This window comes from Leucoraja erinacea, chromosome 3 (assembly GCF_028641065.1).
Source record: "Leucoraja erinacea ecotype New England chromosome 3, Leri_hhj_1, whole genome shotgun sequence".
NCBI classification, from domain to species: domain Eukaryota; kingdom Metazoa; phylum Chordata; class Chondrichthyes; order Rajiformes; family Rajidae; genus Leucoraja; species Leucoraja erinaceus.
Genome location: NC_073379.1, coordinates 27,611,769 through 27,620,727, shown reverse-complemented (window position 1 = coordinate 27,620,727; position 8,959 = coordinate 27,611,769).

Below are 8,959 nucleotides of genomic sequence, written 5' to 3'. Positions count from 1 at the left end.
ACAGTGTGTGAATGCTAAATCTCTCTCTCGTTCTCGTTTTTTCGCTTAACTCCCTCTCATAAAGTCATACAAAATGTAAATGCCAGAATTTATAATGCCTGCAATATTATTTTCAATGTCCAAAATCTCTTTCCCAGGACCAGTAAAGGAGACAAAATCAAAACTGAAGAGGTGTCACAGAATCATACAATGTGGAAACAGACCCTATGGCCCAACTCACCCATGTTTACCAAGAGTGGCACATTGGCGTAGCTGGTAGAGCTGCTGTCTCACAGCACTGGAGACCCAAGTTTCATCCTGACCTTGGGTGCTGTCTGTGTGTACGTCTATTGGCATTGGTAAAGATTGTAAATTGGCCCTAGTGTAAAGGATGGTGCTAGTGTACAGGGTGACCACTGGTCGGCGTGGCACAGTGGGCCGAAGGGCCTGTTTCTGTGCTGTATCTCTAAAGCCACAACAGTGAAGTGCAGGAGTTTCAGAACGGGCTCAAGATGTGAAGGAGGCTGCCACCTGGTGACGGAATGTGGTAGTTCCGGTGAAGTTTTCAATGGTCAACATGAGAAAAGTAACATTACATAGTGTAGGTAGTGTAGTGTGTAGAGTGTGGTGTAGAATAGTGTAGGATAGTGATGTGAATAATGTAATGTATAGCATAGTGTACAGTGTGGAGTTGTGTAGTCTAATGCAGTCGTACAGCACCGTCTAGCGGAGAGTAGTTTATTATTGTAAAGTGTACTAAGGTACAGTGAAGGTAGACAAAAATGCTGGAGAAACTCAGCGGGAGAGGCAGCATCTATGGAGCGAAGGAATAGGTGACGTTTTGGGTCGAGACCCTTCTTAAAGTACAGTGAACAGCCTTTGTGTGACATCTAGTCACAGAACAGACTATACATTAATACAATCAAGACGTCCAAAGTGCACAGATAAAGGATAAATGGTACATTTAGAGCTGAGCCAGTGGGCACCTCTATCACCTGTGAGCACGCAGGCAATGGGTTTACATCGTGAAACAGAGGCTTCAGCACGACCCCAGGCTCCTGCCGCAGTGCAGTGCTGGGGAGAGCTGCACTGTCAGAGCCACCAGCCGGCAGATGAGCCTGGATGATGCAGTGGGTCAGGAAGCTTCTGTGATGGGAAATTCCAGGTGTTCCAGTTTCCACATCCCAAAGACGAGCAGGTTTGTCGGTTAATTGGCTTCTATAAATTGCCACTAGTGTGTAGGATGGAACTGGTGTACGGGATGATCGCTGGCCGGCAAGGACTCGATGGACTGAAGGGTCTGTTTCCAAGCTGTATCTCTAAACTAAACTAAACTGGACTAAGCTAAACTGCAACATTTTGGATCGGGACCCTTCTCAGACTAGCTTAGTTTAAGTGTTTAAGAAGGAATTGCAGATGCTGGAAAATCTGCAGATGCTGGAGTCTGAAGAAGGGTTTCGGCCCGAAACATTGCCTATTTCCTTCGCTCCATAGATGCTGCTGCACCCGCTGAGTTTCTCCAGCATTTTTGTGTACCTTAGCTTAGCTTAATGTAGTTTAGAGATACGGCGCAGAAACAGGCCCCTTCAGCCCATCAAGTCCTCACCGACCAGAGATACCCGCACATTAATACTATCCTATACACACTTGGGACAATTGACATTTATACCAAGCCAATTAACCTACAATCCTGTATGTCTTTGGTGTGTGGGAGGAAACCAAAGATCTTGGAGAAAACCCACGCAGAGCACGGGGAGGAGGTATCAACTTTATGCAGACAGCACCCGTAGTCAGGATTGAACCTGGGTCCCTAGTGTTGTAAGGAGGCAACTCTACCGCTGTGCCACCGTGCCACCTCGAGCTCTACACCCTTACCCATTGAGTCCCTCCAGTACTTTGCGTTTTGCTCAAGATTCAACCATCTGCAGCTCCTAGATCTCTCCTCCTGCACATGGTCTGCACAAAGGCACCATTCTGAACAACTTATTTTTCCCAGTAAGAATACTACTCTACCCTACTCTAGGTTACGATATGCTACTCTACACTTCCCTTGGGTGGCACAGTGGAGCTGCAGTAGCATTGTTGCTTTCCAGAACCAGAGATCCTGACTACTGCCTGCCAATCCTGCTGTTTGTACGGAGTCTGTACGTTCTCCCTGTGACTGTGTGGGCTCTCCGGGTACTCCGGTTTCCTCCCACATGCCAAAGATTTACAGATTTGTAGGTTAATTGGCCTGTAAATTGTCCTTAGTGTAGCAATGTTACAAAATTTTGAGATTTAAAAAATCAAGTGTGCAATTTATCCCTTCAGATAAAGCATAAAAAAAAGTTTAATTTGACACCTAATTCACTTTCATATCTCAAGTAATAAAAAAGTTATGGCCATTTTTATACTCGGATATTAGCATCTTGTTCCCTATTGATTTTTTATGGACATAACAAAAAAGCTGTGATCGTGGACAGTCAAAAGCCATAACCTTCTTAAAAATTAAGAGAACTGAATGAAATTTTCAGTTATCATAGATTGAACCATTCTGAAACAAATATAAAATAATCTTACTTGGATGACCTGAAATTAAAGCATATAATTAGTTAGTTACCCACTTGTAGCTAATTTCAAACTTCAATTACTAGATCTAACCATCTATCCATTTCTTAATAAATGATTAACATTTTTAAATAGCCTAAGTGTCCAAATAATATTCACAAATAATTCACAATAAAACATGATTTTTAAATCTCATTTACATCAATTTATAGGCCAAATGGAAGGAATTTAGTGTTTAAGAGGGAACTGCAGATGCTGGAGAATCGAAGGTTACACAAAAAAGCTGGAGAAACTCAGCGGGTGCAGCAGCATCTATGGAGCGAAGGAAATAGGTAACGTTTCGGGCCGAAACCCTTCTTCAGACTGATCGGGGGCGGGGGTGGGTGGGGACAAGAAAGGGAAAAGGAGGAGTAACCAGAAGGCTGGGGGATGGGAGGAGACAGCAGGGGGACTGAGGAAGGGGAGGAGACAGCAAGGACTAACAAAATTGGGAGAATTCGATGTTCATGCCCCCGGGGTGCAGACTCCCCAAACGGAATATGAGGTGCTGTTCCTCCAATTTCCGGTGCTGCTCGCTGTGGCCATGGAGGAGACCCAGGACAGAGAGGTCGGAGGCGGAGTGGGAGGGGGAGTTGAAGTGCTGAGCCACCGGGAGGTCAGCTTGGTTATTGCGGACCGAGCGGAGGTGTTCGGCGAAACGATCGCCCAACCTCCGCTTGGTCTCACCGGTATAGATCTCTGGAATTTAGTGTTCAATTGCTGTAAATTAAAGTCCATTTTAAATCAGCTTTCTAGTGGGTTCCTGTGAACGCGCTGGTTTAGAACGTTCACATTGCGCTGGATTTGTGCCCTCAAATGCCCAGAAAAATACTGCGGGATATAAAGAGCCCAAAATTAGCTACTCGTTATAGAAAACTTTGTATGAAGGGGTCTTAAGAAGCCCCTTTTAATGTAAAAATAAGGTACATACCTTTAATTGTTTGCTTTATAAAACCCTGGGGCTGCGAGAGGTCGCGGGTTGAGAGAGTGATTTTAAAACTATTATAACTATTATTCGAGGCCTATAAAACTAATAATACCTTTTGTGACGGGGTCTTTCAGCGATTTTTCGTTAATGATTTACTAGGCTGAACATCTTCGATTGGAACAGCCCAGTAAAAATCGCGTTTTAAACCCGTCCCCTCTAAACAGCGCCAAAATCGCGCACATGGGCTGGGGCAGATTCTCAGCGACGATTCAGGTAGGTTTTGCAACATACCTACTTAGTGTGTAGGATAGAACTAGTGTAGAGGGTGATTGTTGGTCGGCATGGACTTGGTGTACTGAAGGGTCTATTTTCGCACTGTATCTCTAAAGTCAGTAAATATGTGTTCTCTGCTCACACAAATAAAATAGATTATTTAATCACTATGTTTATTATTGGGCTCTTGCTTTGGCCACATTGGCCACTACAATTCTCAAATTACAATCACAACCACACTTCTGGATTACTTCAATGGTTGTGAAGAACTTTGGTGCTTCATGAATGCAGGCCTGTCCTTCTGAAGAATGGTTTTGACCCAAAGCGTTGCCTACATCCTTTGCTCCATAGATGCTGCCGCACCCGCTGAGTTTCTCCAGCATTTTTGTCTACCTTCGATTTTCCAGCATCTGCAGTTCCTTCGTAAACAAAGGTCTGTCCTTTCTACCTGTTTCTGGACGCAGTGGAGTTTCAGCCCCACCTGCTGGCACAGCCCACAATTACAGTATGTCCAAGACCTGGAAACTTGGTATTGCAGGTCCACCACCGTTCTTCCAGCAAATGGTCCTTTAATCCGGCCAAAAATATATGAGCGCACTTGAAATCCCCGCCTGGAAGTCCCCAGGAAATGTAGAGTCTAGGCTGGGTGAGATGGCCGATCTTGACCTCATCAGCACTTCCGTGGCTGATCGGTGAGTCAAATTTGTCCCCTGTGGCCGGGGCTCTGGAAGTCCAGCCTGGCCAGAGCCGACTTTGCGGAACAGTATCTCGGCCTCGATAAATATGGGCAGGGATGTGGGATAACATTGAACTAGTGTGAACGGGTGGTCAGTATGGAATTGGTGGGCTGAAGAGCCTATTTCATTCAATCAATCAAAAATTGTAAGTCTTTGGACATGAACAAAATCAGACAATGGGACGTGCAAACTTCCAGCAAAGATGCTGAATTCTCAGCCCTCTCCTCACAAATGGCAGGAGCTACTGAAGTTTGAAAACACACACCTCCAAATTGAAGAACAATTTTTTTCCGAGCTGTTATCGAGGAACTGAACGGTCCACTCATCAGGTAGAGTACGGTCCTGACCTCCCATCTACCCCCTTGGAGATCTTTGAACTATTTTTAATTGGACCATCAGACTTCAATGTTATGTTTAGTTTAAAGATACAGCATGGTCAACCCACCGAGCCCGTGCCGACTAACATTCCCCATGCAGTAATTCTATCCTACACACTAGGGACAATTTACAGAAGCAAATTAACCTACAAACTCACACGTCTTTGGAATGTGTGAGGAAATCGGAGAATCTGGAGAAAACCCACACGGTCACGGGGAGAACGTACAAGCTCCACACAGACAGCGCTCGTAGTCAGGATGGAACCCGGTCTGTGGCGCTGTAGAGCAGCAACTCTATGTCACTGTGCCGCCCTAATATCTTTATATCTTGCACTAAATGTTGGACCTTTTATCCTGTATCTTTGCACAGTGGACAGCTTGATTGTATTATTGCGAGTCTTTTTCTTTCTTTTTTTGGACGGGAAACTATGCAGACAAAAGCTTTTTGCTGTACCTCTGGATACGTGACAATAATAACCTAAAATGTACCCGTATTTTAACACCATCTATGTGGTGCAGAGCGAGCGAGGTGGAGCAGGGAAAGCTCAAGACTTCACTTACTCTGCAGTGTGCCAGTGAACAGCCTTGGAACTGCTGTACATGTGCCAGTCAGGAGAGGGCAGCGATGTGCACATCAGGCACAGTGTAGCCACCAGTATACATGTGTGTAGGGTATGGATGGGGAGGAAGTAGGATAACACAGAACCGAGTGTTAACGAGTGGTTGATGGTCATCGTGGACCGAAGGGCCTGTTTCCATGTTGTATTGCTAAAACTGAAACTAAACAGTTTAAACTGTCTCTCTCTTTCTCTGTCGTCTCATGGCTTTCTGTGAACTTGATTTCTGTGACCGCAGTGTTTGGCGCCAACTTCTCACCTGACTCCTTTCTGCTCTTGGACCCACCCTTTTGCCAGTCTTGTTTAAACCCACCCCACTAACAAATTTCTCTCACAGTATAATCCCCCCCAGTTCAAGTGCAACCTGTCCATCTAATACAGGTCACCTCTTCCCCACAAGAGATTCCAGCAATCCACAAACCTGAATCATTGCCTGCTGCACCAGCACCTTTGCCACATGTCCTGTCTTTCTACTATCATTGTGGTCCAGCTTTTTTAACTCTTTCCAATCGCCCCATACTGCAGGACCTCATCGCTTTCTCTATCTCAAGGCAGCACAGTGGTAGAGTTGCTGCCCCACAGCAGCAGACCAGGGTTCGATCCTGACCACGGGAGCTGTCTGTACTGTGTTTGTGCATTCTCCTTGTGACGGCGTGGATTTCCTCCAGGTGCTCTGGTTTCCTCCTACAACAAAGACGTATGGGTTTGTAAATTAATTGGCATAGGTAAAATTATAAATTGTCTCTAGTGTGTAGGATAGTGCTAATGTACAGGGTGATCGCTAGTTGGCTCGGACTCGGTGGGCCCGTTTCTGCGCTATATCTCTAAAGTCTCTGTTGCTGATACCAATATGCACAACAACCTCTGGCTGCTCACCCTCCCCCTTGAGAATGTCAGAAACATCCTTCTGGCACCAGGGAGACAACACATCACTCTGCCTTGTTTGCAGCCAGAGAATCTCCTTTCTGCCTTGCCTAACTATTGAGTCCCCTATCACTATCGCTGTGTTTGACTTCACCATTCCTTGATCAGCCTCAAAGCCAGGCACAGGGCCACAGACTTGGCTGCTGTTGCTACCCTATGAAAGGTTATCTCTCCAATGATCTAATGCCGCTTTTATCGTCACATGTGCAAAAGTACAGTGAAATTATTTTCTTACATACAGTCCAGTACAGTATTCCCATACCCAAGCACATCCTCGATTACCAAGTGTACAGAAATAGTCTACTGAGCCCACATGCAAGATGAAACGGTGGGTGGGGAAAGGGGTAGAGGAGGAGGCAGCCTATCCATGGCATTTATTGCCCATCTCCCATTGACCACTAGATGGTGATGCAGAGCCACTTTGTTGAACGACTTTAGCCCTTGAGGTGGAAGTGCTATAGGGTAGAGGGTTCCAGGAGGTAGAGACAGCAAAAATCGGGAACAATCTTCCTGCATCTAGCGTGTCCAACCCCTTAAGAATTTTGTAAGTTTCTATAAGATCCCCCCTCAATCTTCTAAATTCTAGCGAGTACAGGCCGAGTCTATCCAGTCTTTCTTCATATGAAAGTCCTGACATCCTAGGAATCAGTCTGGTGAACCTTCTCTGTACTCCCTCTATGGCAAGAATGTCTTTCCTCAGATTAGGAGACCAAAACTGTACGCAATACTCCAGGTGTACTCCCTCTATGGCAAGACTGTCTTTCCTCAGATTAGGAAACCAAAACTGTACGCAATACTCCAGGTGTGGTCTCACGAAGACCCTGTACAACTGCAGTAGAACCTCCCTGCTCCTATACTGAAATCCTTTTGCTATGAATGCTAACATACCATTCGCTTTCTTCACTGCCTGCTGCACCTGCATGCCTACTTTTACTGACTGGTGTACCATGACACCTAGGTCTCGTTGCATCTCCCTCGTTGCATATTCCTAATCGGCCACCATTCAGATAATACAGGATAAAGAGGATAGCATTTAGTACCAGATAATAGCAATGTTACAAAATTTTGAGATTTTAAAAATCAAGTCTGCAATTTATCCCATCGGATAAAGCATAAAAAGCAGTTTAATTTGACACCTAATTCACTTTCATATGTTCAGTATTAAAAATGTTATGGCCATTTTCATACTCGGAAATTAGCATCTTGTTCCCTATTGCTTTTCCATTGACTTAACACAAAAGCTGTGATCGAGGACAGTGAAATGGCCATAACTTTCTTAAAAATTAAGAGAACTGAAAGAAATTTTCAGTTATTGTAGATTGAAGCATTCTGAAACAAATATGAAACAATCTTACTTGGATGACCTGAAATTAAAGCATATAATTAGTTAGTTACCCAATTGTAGCTAATTACATCATTCAATTACTAGATCTGAACATCTATCCATTTCTTAAGAAAAGATTAACATTTTTAAATAGCCTGTGTCCAAATAACATACACAAGAATTCACAATATAACATGATTTTTAAATCTCATTGACATGGATTTATAGGCCAAATGGAAGGAATTTAATGTTTAATACCTGCAAATTAATGGCCATTTAAATCACCTTGCGAGTGGGATTTTCTGGAACACGATCATTTGGAACGTTGTGGTTGCAGTGAATTTAAACCCCATATCGGCAGGAAAAATACTGCCGGTTCGTATGGGGAACAAAATCACCGTTTCGCAACATAAAATGTGAATTAAAGGCATCTTAAGGAGCACGTATACATAAAATAAACGGCTTTCCTTTACCTGTCCCGTATGTGAAATCCGTCCCCGTTGTCGGCTTTAGAAACTGATTTTTAAATTACTCCAGCGCTGAACTTGTCGGCAATTTAAAAAAAAAATTCACAGAACGGTCGTCGGAACAATTCTTCAGTAAAAGCTTGAACTCCGAGAAAATATAATCCAGGACAGGTAGGAGAAAACCACATTTTAACACCCACCTCCCCTCAAAGGCGCCAAAATCGCGCACACGGACAGTGGCAGAACTGCAGCGCCGCTGAAGGTAAGTATTGTATCATACCTATAGATAAAGCCCGATGAAGTCCGATTAAAGATAGTCCGAAGGTCTCCAATGAAGTACTGCTCTCTAGTTGGTGATAGGATGGTTCAACAGCTGGGAAGAAACTGTCCCTGAATCTGGAGGTGTGGGTTTTCACACTTCTGTACCTCTTGCTTGATGATAGAGGGGAGAAGAGGGTGACCAGGGTGAGACTGGTCCTTGATTATGCTGGTGGCCTTTCCGAAGCAGCGTGAAGTGTAGATGAAGTCAATGGAAGGAAGGTTGATTTGTGTGATAGTCTGGGCTGCGCCCACAATTCTCTACAATTTCTTGAGTCTTGACTACTTTTCAATGAAAGGATTTTTACCAGAATGCTGTCTGGATTAGAGGGTTTCAGCAACAAGGAGTGGTTGCATAAACTTGGATTGTTTTCTCTGGAACATCGGAGGTGGAGAGGAGACTTGATAGATGTATATAAAATTATGAGA